The 12,940-nt window shown below is 45.9% G+C and overlaps 1 protein-coding gene across 2 annotated transcripts in view; it reads right to left on the reverse strand.

The window, feature by feature from the left end:
* The window catches only part of DPF3 (double PHD fingers 3), a 295,203-nt gene that overhangs the window by 231,403 nt on the left and 50,860 nt on the right, over positions 1–12,940 (reverse strand). The gene's annotated exons all lie outside the window — the stretch shown is intronic.

Genomic DNA, 12,940 nt, shown 5'->3' on the forward strand with positions numbered 1-12,940 from the left:
TGGATCTCTGAAATATATTGTTAAATTGAAAAAGCAAGGTGCAGAACAGGGCATTTAGAATGCAGCTATTTTAAGGGGGAAAAAAGGATCAGTTCAGTTCAGTCGCTCAGTCGTGTCCGACTCTTTGCGACCCCATGAACTGCAGCACGCCAGGCCTCCCTGTCCGTCACCAACTCCCGGAGTCCACCCAAACCCATGTCCATTGAGTTGGTGATGCCATCCAGCCATCTCATCCTCTGTCGTCCCCTTATACACATTTATACTCATAGAGCAACTCCAGAAAGAACAGGGAAGAAACAAAGTGAGTGACAGCGGTTGGCTCTGTGTTAAAGAACGAGGGGGAATTCCCTGGCGGTTCGGTGGTTAGGACGCCAAGCTTTCACTGCCATGCATGTGCACTCAGTCACTAAGTTGGGTGCAACTCTTTGAGGCTCCTCTATCCATGGAATTTCCCAGGCAAGAATACTGTAGTGGGTTACCATATCCTCCTCCAGGGGATCTTCCTGACCCAGGGTTTGAACCTGTATCTCTTGCATTGACAGACATATTCTTTACCACTGAGCCACCTGGGAAGCCCTTCATTGCCATGGCCAGGGTTCAATACCTGGTCTGGGAACTAAGATCCTGAAAGCTGAGAAGTGCAGCTAAAAAAAAAAAGTAAACTGAAGAACTAAGGTCTGAGGATGGGAGGAGACTTATCTTCCTCTCCTGTTTACTCTCTGTAGCATTTTAATTTTTTTCCACTTTAGAGGTCTTTCTTTTTCAAAAAGTAAAGCCCTCTTTAAAAAAAAAAAAAAACACGCCATTTTTTAGGAGAAGAAAGGGAAGTATTATGAGTTGAATCATGTCTTCTCAAAAGGCATATGTTAAAGTCCTGACCCCCAGTATCTCAGAATCTGATCTTACTTGGAAACAGGGTCATTGCAGACTTAACTAGTTAAAATGAGGTAGTTAGGGTGGGCCCTAATCCAGTATGGGCTTCCCAGTGGCTCAGCGGTAAAGAATCTGCCTGCCAAAGTAGGAGACAAGGGTTTGATCCCTGGGTTGGGAAGCTCCCTGAAGAAGAGAATGGCTACCCACTCCAGTATCCTTGCCTGGGAAATCCCATGGACAGAGGAGCCTGGCAGGCTACCATCCAAGGTGTCGAAAAAAGAGTTGGGCACCACTGACCAACTGCACAACAACTAATCCAGTATGACTGATGTCCTTATAAAAAGGGGAAATTTGCACACAGAGACAGGCACACAGGGGAAACGCTGTATGAGGATGAAGGCAGAGATGGGGTGATGCTTCTAGAAGCCAAGCATCATCAAAGACTGCCAGCAAACCTCCAGAAGCTAAAAGAGGCCCAAGGAGCTCTCCCTCAAAACTCTCAGAAGGATCCTAGCCCACCAACACCTTGGTCTTGGCTTTCTGGCCTCCAGAACTGTGAAGCAGTAAATTTATGTTGTTTAAGCCTCTCAGTTTGTGGTACTTTACTACAGCAGACTAATATAGGGAGGAATATTAACAAGAAATCAAACAAAAAAATAATAATAAGGTTTACAATGATCATACCTACCATTCTAGAAACAAACATACCAGCACCTCGTCCCATAACCAATCCACCCATCACCTCACCGCACTCCCACGCCTGTAGCAATGGGTAAATGCTTCACATTCTCTCTCCCTCCCTGCCCCACCCCCTCACACACACCCGTACACACACACACACACACACACAAACACTTAATTTTTAAAGGTAAACAACACACAAGGGCATGTGGCTTTATTACAATCTCGTGCGTGTGTCAGAACTGTCCCACTCACCTAAAGAGCACTGGGCCATTGTCCAGAGTCACATGATGTTGCATCAAAGACACAGGAAGAGAAGAACATGCTAGAACACCCCTGGTAACTCCAGCTAGTGACTCAGCTTTTGTCTGTGGCATGGAAACTATCCATTCTAACAGTGCCCAAGACCACCTTCACCAAGGATGTTGCGGCTTCCGCAGCTACTCTGTAGTTCTGTCAGCCACTGCACCCAGTGTACCACCTGAACAGAGCCGCTCCTGGGGCAAGAGCGCTAACAGCATGGTCCCACGCCATCTGCCTCCCCCAACGCCTCCAGCGCAGGCTCCAGACCACCCCTGCCCTGCCCCCGACAGGACCTCATCAAATTTCCCAGCAGCCCTTGCTCCCATCTTCTAGACTGAAAGGCTAGAATCTTCTTTCCAGGGGCCTTTCCCTTTGTCATCCCTATTTCTGGCCAGGGCAAAAAAAGCAAAACAGAAAGCCACTAAAGCAAAACCAAACACTTGGTCATAAAAAGCAAGTGAGCTGGGGGAGACTTTATAGACAGAGCTCAGAAGTTCAAAAGACCCTTTAGCTGAGATTTCAAAATGGCAGCTAGCTAAATGCCATTTGGTCTAAAGCTGCTTACCCAAACGTCCCTCCCAATCTCCAAGGGGTGTCCATAATTACTAGCACAGCCACCTGCAAACGTGGAATCTGAATCTGCCTTCTTTCAAAGATTAGAGAGGTGGGACCATGAAGCTTAGCTCCCAATGCCAGAGAAGAGGTTGGAAGGGAAGAGAGAAGGGGAGACGGGAGACCTTCACAGCAGCATGCAAGGACATGGCAAGCTCGGCCCATCCCATATCTCAGCTATTATGCATTCCCAACTGGCTTGGCCAAAATCCAGGGAGACTCCAGACTGGTGAGTCTGTGAATGTGAGGCAGAGATAAGCGACACTGAGAGGGAGCCCTCGCCCAGTTATAAATGGGCCGCAGTGCTGCTGGAGCAAGGAGCCAAGGGAATCTTCTATTTCCAAGGCATTTCTGCACTCCGTCCTGCTCCGGGAGATGAAGAATTCTCTTTATTGGTTTTCTCCCACTCTCTGGAAGGTAACTAAGCAGTTACCCTGAGAACACAAAAAATCAGGGGGATTTGGAAGGTTTTTTTTTAATGTGTTAAAACATGTTGACCTTAGATACTTGTTTGGAATAAAAGTGGGACAGTAGGAAGTTCCATTTCTTTCGTTCATCTCTGGGGCAGTCATCCCGTGCCATGCCTCTGATAGACAGGGAGGAGACCCATCGCCAACCTCAGCAGGGGATCTGCTTTGGGAGCTCAGAAAAAAAGATGCATATCCTTCCAGAAGGAGGCTGGGCCTCTGCAGAAGGGTAGATGAAATCGGACAAACAGAAATAAGAGGAAGGCTCTTTTAGAGGCGGGAAGAGCATGAGCAGCCCTCAGAAGAGGGTGATGCCTGGCCTAGCCATGAGACTGGCTGGGGGAAGGGCAAAGAGACTTAATGGAAACTGAGGAATCCAGCGCTGGAAGTTTATCCACCCCCTTCACCGACTCTAGGGCATCCCTGAGTGTGTCCTGTGCACCCTCCAAAGAGCAAACTCCGGCAACCTGGGGCCCCTGTGAAGTCTAGAGGACAGGAATGTCTGCCCCAAGCCTTACCCGGGGGTCAGACGCCTGGAAAACATTCCTGGGATTATTTGGTGTTGTCTGAGATGGATCTGGAGCCTCACTGGCTGAAGACAGAAGTGGCTTTCGGTGGGGCTGCCAGGCCTGGTCTGTGGCAAGCTCAAGGCACTGTCATGTATCAAAACGCTGGCACTTGCTGTTTACCAGTCTGGATCTGCTCTCCTTTCTCTTCTTTTATTCACAGCGATCCTTACAAACCATCTCCTCCCGAAGCTCTCCTGATCCCTTCATTTGCAGTTAATCCACTGCCCTTTACATGCCTCCAACAAGCAGAGGTCTCTCTATTCCCATATGTGCTTACCTGCCTTGTCTTATGAGTCTCACTTCCCTCTAGATACAAACACTTGAATGTCAAACAACCAGGTCTTAAACATCTTTTGACCCCCAGCACCAATTCTTCCTGCAGCTGAAGCTCTAATACCTTGGCCACCTGATGTGAAGAGCCGACTCACTGGGAAAGACCCTGATGCTGAGAAAGATTGAGGGCAAAAGGAGAAGGGGGCAGCAGAGGGTGAGATGGTTAGATAGCATCAGTGACTCAATGGACATGAGTTTGAGCAAACTGCAGGAGATAGCAGAGGACAGAGGAGCCTGGTGTGCTGCAGTCCATGGGGTCACAAAGAGTCAGACACAACTGAGTGACTGAACAATGACAACAACCAACTCTTCCATTGCAGACACTCATCAAATACTTAATGAGTTGAATACACAGCCCCATAACGAGTGAACTGGTCCTGGCTGACATCCCTCATTCCTGTATCCATCCATTCTTCTGTCCAAAAAACATGTGAGTGCCCAGGATAGGGCAAGCTAGCTCATCTCTTACAGAGCACACAGGAACTCTTCAACCAATCAGCCGAAAAGTGACTTTCAGTATTCAGGCTTCAGTATGAGGGACTTTTTATCAGGTCCAGGACACAGAACATGCCACAGGATCACAGGACAAAAACCGGGCCACAGCAAGGTGGATGTGGCCTATATCCTGATGCCCGTATCTGTCCAGATGAAATGTCACACCCTCAAGAACCACCCCTGGAGCAGACAGATTGTCTGGGAGATGGGTGAGGGCCCTCAAGGGCTCTGCCAAGCCCACCCAGGAGAAGGCTAGATATGCCTATCGAAGACGGCAGAGTAAAGATAACCCCGCCACCTAAGTGCACAGCACTCCAGGGGTGCTGGGTCAGGGGCTGGCAATGTGGGGTGTGGGAAGAGTTCTAGGAGCCTTCCCAGCAGAGGAGACATGATCCTGCAGACAGGAAGATTTGCTGAAAGTCAGAAGAAAAGCCCACCCTGCTCAGAGCTCAATAGGCACAAGTTCCTTGAGAAGGTGGTGTATCCAGGAACCGCTCTGCTCTGGGGAGAAAAACAGGGGCGATGGTAACAGAGGAAGGTGGTAGGTTATGGACAATCGTCTATCTCAGGTCTCTTCCAGTTCCAGAGTTATAGGGTCCTAATCTGAACCTCCTCCAGCAACAATTTGAAAAAGTTGCCTGAGTCCGGGGACTTCTGGAGAGAAAGTTGCTAGTTGCGTCAAACAATAAACCAAGAAGAAATTCTGAAGGGATAAATTTTCCTTATCGCTCCAAGACATGCATCAAAGCAGCTAGCTGCTGTCTGCCCAGCCTGGGAAGACGATAATGGTTTCTAATGGCCTGTAAACAATAGAAGCGGCCTTTGTAATAAAGATTAACAAATTAATTCCTTAGGCTCCCTCCCTGCACCCTGCAGAGCCCTGCTTCCCCCTGTGCTGGGGCAGAGCAACCTTCAGGGATCTGAGAAGAGGAGGGATCCAAGCCCAGGACTTGATGCCTCTGAGGAAAATCAGACCTGTGGGTCGCAGTGGGGGTGTGTCCCGAAGGAGGGTCACAAATCACCTCATCCTCAATCTGGGTAAAAGGAAAAGAATCCCTCGTCTCGGAAAATATCAGAAACCAGAGAGAGACGAAACACCTGGGAACTGGCACAAGAGGTAAACTTCATTCTGACTCGGTGAGCTCACTCATTCATTCAGCAAACACTTGTGTACACTTACTAGGGTGCCAGGCACCTGCAGAGGGCACAAGAGAATACAAAGAAAACACCTGCCCTGCATGGAGTGACAGTCTGGGGGCTGGTGCAGGAATAAGGGGCCTGCGCAGAGAAGGATAATACAGGCTAACGCAATAATATTTGCAAGGTGTTACCCATGTCCAGACGTCTATTTCCACTTCTTTGCTTCTTCTTTGTTTGATGTACCATGTTCAGTGTGGGTGACTGGGGTGGATGATATTCAGAAAACAGAGGAGTCAGAAAGAGGAGAAAAAAAGGGGGACACAAAAGAAAAAGGAAGCCAAGCCCCTCCTCCCTCCTGCCACTGTCCTCTCTACGCTCAGTCCCAGTTCTGGGAAAGAAGAGGACCTATTGTCACCAGAGGCCCCAAGCAGGCCCAGGCCACCAAGTCACAATCCATGCCATGTCTGTTCCTGCACCAACAAGACATGTTTCTGCTGAACTGTGCAAAATTCTGGCCATCTGGACTTTTCTATTTGACACACCAACTTCCAGCACCCAACAACCTTCACTCTTAGACCTGCTCTGTGTGTGTGTGTGTGTGTGTGCACGTGCGTGCGCATAAACACATGTGCAAACACATTAATGGTGATATGATGGAGGGAATTCTAAGGTTTTTTCACCCATGGTTCCAAAGTCAACCATGTCACCTTTTGAAACTAATGATGAATACATTCTTTTGTGTCTGCTTAGCCTCTCATTTTTCAGTTCTTCAATAAATATTATCTCATGTTCATGCCACAAGTAACCTTGGGTGGCAACAAAGAATAAACACTGTTATCTCCACTTTAGATTTCTCCTTCTTTCTCCATTTGTTTTCCACTCAGCAACGGTTAAGCACCTATCATGTGCTGGTACCACGCAGGGTGTGAAGTTTACAAGACAGAGCAAAGCTAACGTGGGCCCCCCCTCCATCAGCTTCACAGCACGGTAGGGGAGAGAGATGGATGCGCACTCTGTTCTCTAGGACTTGGGGCAGCTTCCAGAGGAGATGACTGACCTTAGAAGATTTTGCCAAGTGAAAAACAGAAGAAAGGAGATTCCAGGGAGGTGGGCTGCTGTTTGTGCTCAGAGAAGAGTAAGCCACCTGCTGTCTCCAGACTATGGCATGAGTGGGGGTGAAGGGCACAGCCTGAGAAACGAGACTAAAGAGGTGGGCTGGGCCCCTACCACAGAGCCAAGGAGCTTGGACTTTGTCCTGAGGGCAACGAGGAAACCACCGAGGGTTTTAAGCAGAGGCAGGTGATGTGATCAGATTTGTATTTTAGCAAGATTATTCTGGCTGCTGAGTAGAGAATGCACTGGAATAGGAAGAGACTCAGCAGGCTCTGGAGACATTTCCAGAACAGAATCAACAGGACTGGGTGTCCCACTGGAGGCAGGAGGAAAAGGAGGCTTTCTCAGGTGAGCTCAGCCAAGACGGGAAACCAGTAAGAAAGCAAGAGGCAGAAAAATTCAGTGCTTTGCCTAAGGTCACATAGCCTACTTGATGACAGACCCACAGCAGGAACCTAAAATTCTTCCCCGTAGAAACCCCTTGCTTTGCCATGTTAGCATCAACCAGTGACTTAGCCATTGTTATCTGCCACGCTGTTTCCTTGTTCCCTGCTTGTTTCATGCGGGTTCGCTGTTCACCCTACAAAGATGACAAACCCGTGAATGCAAACTTCCTTTGACCTCCCAAAGGGCCTGGTACAGTCCTAGGCACCAAGAGGTCAATGAATGTTAGTGAGTCAATCAAATCCAGGAGCCCCAAGGTGGCCTTAGGCATTGCCTTCATTGCAATGTGAGACTGTTTTCTTCTTTAATCCTTAACAAACAGTATTTTTTAAATCACACCTAGGTTGAGCAGTTCTTAGATGCTTGGATTTCAAAGTTCAGGAAACTTTTGAACAGGAAAAAAAAAAATTATAGGGATCACCATAGTCTTGTCAACTTTTTGTACTTTGCCAGCTAAGGACATTCTAAAACCCAACTGCCATCTACTACTCAGGTTCTTAAAAGAAAGGACATTTAATACATATTGCACAGGTCAGAATAATATAGTTTTAAGATTAGGGATAATCCTTCAAATAAAATCAGAGTTCCTTGACTAAGCACAATTGACACTTGGGGCCAGATAAAGCTTTGCTGTGTGTGGGGGAGGGGGCGGGGACGGGGCAGGGATGCAGGGGGGTGTTGTTGGGGAGTCATCCTGTACTCTGTGAGATGGTCTGCAACATCTCCGGCAACTGCTCCGGAGATGCCTGTAGCACTCCCAAATTGTGACAACCAATGTCTCCAGGCATTGCCAAACAGCCCCGGGGGACAAGATCATCTCAGCTGAGAACCAGTGAATTAAAAAAAGGAAGCCTTATTAACAAACTAGTTATTAATTTATTACCCTTATATTTTAGAGTGGTGAAAACCTCCTCACAAACTGGCACCAGTCCCTAAACCAGCTTTGAGGAATGAGAGGTTAAGAAGATGGGATTTGACATCAGACTTGACCTCAAATCTCAATTCTGCTTCTTACTCACTGCCTGACCTTGAGCAAGTGCCTGCTCTAAACCTCCCTTTCCTCTCCTGCAGGACCTCCCGTCAGAGTTGGGAGGATTAAGCAGAATCGATGTAACCCACTTAGCAATATGCCTGGCACGTGATTGTCAGGAGAGAGAGGGTATGACAATGACTAATATTATTTCTGTAACTCTAATGTTACTTCTATACCTCTTCGATAGCACATAGCAGAGCATCTGGCACATATGGATGGCGACCCAGATTTAGGATGTTCTGGGTAAAGGGATCTTGCACATAATGTAGAAGGTCTTCAATAAACATTTATTGAAAAAATAGATGAACCCCCAATCACACCCTGCTCTCACCAGTTCCTTTCCCCAATCCCACCACACCTAACCTCTTCCCTCTGTTACGAGAACTTTCTCAAAATCTCCCCATGGGGATTAAACCCATGAATGAAGTCTGGCCACTCCAGGAGCCCTGCTCTGTGGGTAAGAACTCTGGGGAAATCCTCTAACGATTAGTATCACTATTCATCCGCTACCTGGACTTTGACTAGCTCTTGCCACGCCGAGGATGAGAGTGCAGCCTTGCTCAGGCCCACCATTAAAGTCACCCATTTCATCAACATCGTCAGGTTGCTGCCGTCCTCCTTGAGATATTTAAACTGGAGGCAGGCCAGAGACAGAAAAAGGAGGTGGCAATATCCTTGAACAAAAGTAGCCATAAAAGGGTGTGGGAAACAAGGGAGCGACAAATTAAACAAGCAGGCAACCTCAAAGGAAGGGGAGGTGGAGAGACTCTGACAGGGGTCAGAGTTCATGCTGCTTCCTCCACCCCCACCAAGCCCACCTCCTGCCTCAGCAGACGGAGCACTGGTAGCCCTTGCAAGGGGGAAAACAGTCCTTGTTATAAACCAGACATGGTCCTGGCCAAAGCCCAGCCATCATAAATTTCTGGGGCTCACCTCACATGTACATAAAATATCTGTCTTCTGACAATTTCCCAAAGGATGAAGGTTTTCTCACCATCACAGGGTCATGGGACAGAATCACAAGGAGGGGACTGAAAGAGCAGTTGACCCAAGCTCTCATTTTACAGACGGGGAAACTAAGGTTCGGAGAGAGAACGGAATCTGCTCAGGACCATCCCAGCGTGCTCCAGGCGGCGCTGAGCTGAGAGCTTGAGGCTTCAGTTTCGGCACATGGCTTCACTAGGGGCTCCAAAACATACCCAGAGAAGAGGAAGGTGTGTTATGAACGAAACCTCACCCGTCCTGAAAGCATAGTTGATCACATCTGCAGCCCCAGATGAGGAAAGTCTTAACAAGTTCTCAGAAGGGGCTAGCGATCTAGTCTCACGGCTTCTCCATCCATTTGGAAACTGTTAAGAGAATAAATCACTTTGTGCAGGAGAATCTAGCAACTCCCTTCTTTGCTCCATCATGAATCATCTGTCTTCTCCAGACCATTTGATACTATGACCAAAACACAAAGAGAACTGTAAAGACCATTTGGGGGATGGAGGGTGCTGGAGGGAGGGACACATGTGCATATAATGGGAAGAGAGACAGGAAGCCAATGTGGCCAAATGCTAGTAAACGGCAACTCTAAGCAAACAACAGACATGTTCCTTTTACCATTCTTCTAACTTTTCAGAGGGTGTGAAATTTTTCCAAGTAAAAATTTCAGGGAGAGAAAGCACTAGTTCATAATCTAAATTAATTTGTTTTAATGATTTGGAAGGAATCAGGACTCACTCGCTCAGTTTCACAGAGTTTTTCTATCCAAGGACTAACATCCTTAGAAAAAGTTGTAAGACCTCCCAGAGATTAGAGGTGTAGGGCTCCAAAATATATGTGATGCTGGTGCTCAGCAACCTTGGGATCTGTAACTGATTTCAAATATTTTGTCCCATCAGCTCCCCAAATACACATATGCTTGTCACATTATGTATCACGGTGGTTTTGTTTCAGAAAATAACTAGTTACAACAAGTTATGGACGGAGCAAAGTCAGAATCCAAAAGAAGTTCATCCTCTTTTCAATATACGAGGTTCATTAATACAACAAAATGCAGCTTAATTTCTATTCAGTATGGAAATTCTTTCATATAAATTCTTGAATCAAAATCCACATCTGACCCACAGTCACCATGTTCTCTACTCAAAGTAATTTTTAATTTGGGTCATATGGGATCCCTAAAACTCTACCCTTGACCACACATATGAAACCCATGCCAATACTGTGGCATTCAAGGCATGAAGGTTTGAGAGAATGCAACCCATTCAAGAAACTTGAAAGAATTCCTTATGATCAAAGTAAGAGTTGAAGGGAGAAGGAGCAAAAGAATATGAGATTGGAAAGACATGTAGAGATCAGATCCAGGAGGGCCTGTATGCTGGACAAAGGAACAAGATGTTTATTTCGGGGGTGGGGGTGTGGCAACAGGAAGTACTGGGTTTTAAGATGGGAGGGATATAATTGGATCATTCCAGCAGAGGATGGATGGCTGTAACTCAAAACTAGGGAGTGACAAAGATCTGAACAGTTAGAGTGGGAGTGAAGAACTGAGGACAAATTAGAGAGGGCTATTAAAGAAAGCAAAGGGACAGTCCTTGAGAGGAAGAGGGCAAATGTGCCTGACAGACAGGATTCCAAGGTGACTTCCAGCTCCGCTGACTTGGGAGATGTGGCTGCTGCTCATCCAGGTGGGGAGTCCAGGAGAAGGTTTGGCAGAGGAATGTAGCAAGTTCTGAACATGCTGAGGTTTCACCTGGATATGTAAATGTGGGGCCCCAGAGAGAAGTCTGGGTTAGACATATGCATTTGAGAGTAATCAGCACATATATAGTCATGATGTCATGGGTGTGGATGTGGTCAACTAGAAAGAAACTGAGAGCAAAACAAGAATTGAACTAAGAAACTGGGGAACTGAAGTGTTTTAAGGGGGGGCAAGGAAGAGGAGCGCTCCCTCACCCCCAAGAACATTGACTGGCCTAAGAAGCAGAGACCTCAGTCTGCTTTTAAGTGACCCACTAAACTCCTTTATCTTCCACAGGCTGGTCACACCATGCTAGAGTTGAGGAAGGAGCAATGATGTATTAAAATAAACTCACTTCTTAACGACAAGAAGACAAACAACCCAATTACAACATGGGCAAAGAATTTGAATGGCTGTTTCTCCAAAGAATATATACAAATGGTCAATAAGCACATGAAAGCACCTAGCATCATTAATCAACAGAGAAATGCAACTCAAAACCACAATGAGGTATCGCTTTTTATCTACTAGGATGGGCTATAATCATAAAGATAATTGCAAGTGTCAGCAAGGATGTGGAGAAATTGAGCCCTCATATACCACTGGGAGGAATGTAAAATGGTGCAGCCAGTCTAAAAGAAGTTTGGCAGGACTTCCGTGGTGGCCAAGTGGTTAAGATTCCATCCTCCTTCTGTAGAGGATGTGAGTTCAAGCCCTGGTTGGAGAACTAAGATCCCATGTGCCACATGGTGTGGCCAAAAAAAAATTTCAACAAATTAAAACAACTTTTTTAAATAAATAAAAATAATTTTTAAATGAAAATAGTTTGGCAGTTTCTAAAATTAAGTATAGAGTTATCATACAACCCAGCAATTCCACTCCTAGGCATATACCCAAGAGAACTGAAAACAGATGCCCACATGAAAACTTATACTTGAATGCTCATATTAGCATTATTCATAATAGCCAAAAAGTGGAAACAGACCACATGTCTATCAACTGATGGATGGATAAATAAAATATTCATACATTGGAATATTATTCTACCATAAAAAGGAAAAACATGCTACAATATGGTTAGACATTGAAAACATGTTAAGTTAAAGACCCCAGACACAAAAGGCCACGTATATTGTCTGATTCCATTTATATGACATATTCAAACCAAGGGAATTCATAGATACAGAAAGCAGATTCATGGTTCCCAGGGCCTGGGGGAGGGAAGAATGAGAAGTGACTGTTTTTGGGTAACAGATTTCTTTCTAGAGTAATGAAATGTCCTGAAATTAGATAGTGGTAATGTTTGTACAACACTGAATATACTGAGACCGCTCAACCGCACACTTTAAAATATGAAAAATCAATATTTGAACATTGACTGGATATAAATATAAGAAATTACTTTGTTTTCAGGTAGAAGAATGACATAGTTCTGCTTTTATTCTTTTTTAATCCTTACTGTTTAAATAAATAAATAATTTATAAAATAAAATGCTAAAAGAACCCAATTAATTGTACATGGTTAAAATGGTGAACTTTATATTAGAGGAATTTTATCTCAATAAAAGAAATTTTAGACAATAAACTCACTTTACAAAGTTCCCATAGGCAAGAGGAGCTGGGTAAGCAATTTCTCCAACTTGCCCAGATATTTTGACTAAAGAAGCCGAAACTCCATTTTAACTAAAGATGCCAAAGAGCACACTTCTCAACAGACTCTTAAATGTCTTCAAATGTCCATAGGTTAGGGGTGGGGGCTCTGCTGATGAGTAGAGAAGGAACAGGGCCCTCTTGATAGCTACTCCCGCCTTGGTGAGGCTGCCTCACTTCTAAGACCCTAAAATGCTAAACAAGCAGACCAGACCTATAGACAGACAGCTACGAGGCATGACCTGGGGCATAGTTACTCCACGAAGACAGAAAAGAGAAATGATTTCTGGGCCCAGGGTACCCAGAAGTCCCAGAATGGCAACCTTTTGGTTCCTGCCCCTTATTCAACACCCAACGCCCCTGCACTGCGTTTCCAGACGACCTTGTGGGCCAGCATTCCAAGCTGTCCAGAGCGGCACCATTCTCCGCAAATACAGCAGCCCTCTGTTCACACCGTGCCCTGGGCAGTGGCTCTAAATCTCTTTGGGCTTTGGACACA

Source organism: Bos javanicus, chromosome 10, assembly GCF_032452875.1.
Source record: "Bos javanicus breed banteng chromosome 10, ARS-OSU_banteng_1.0, whole genome shotgun sequence".
Lineage (NCBI taxonomy): Eukaryota > Metazoa > Chordata > Mammalia > Artiodactyla > Bovidae > Bos > Bos javanicus.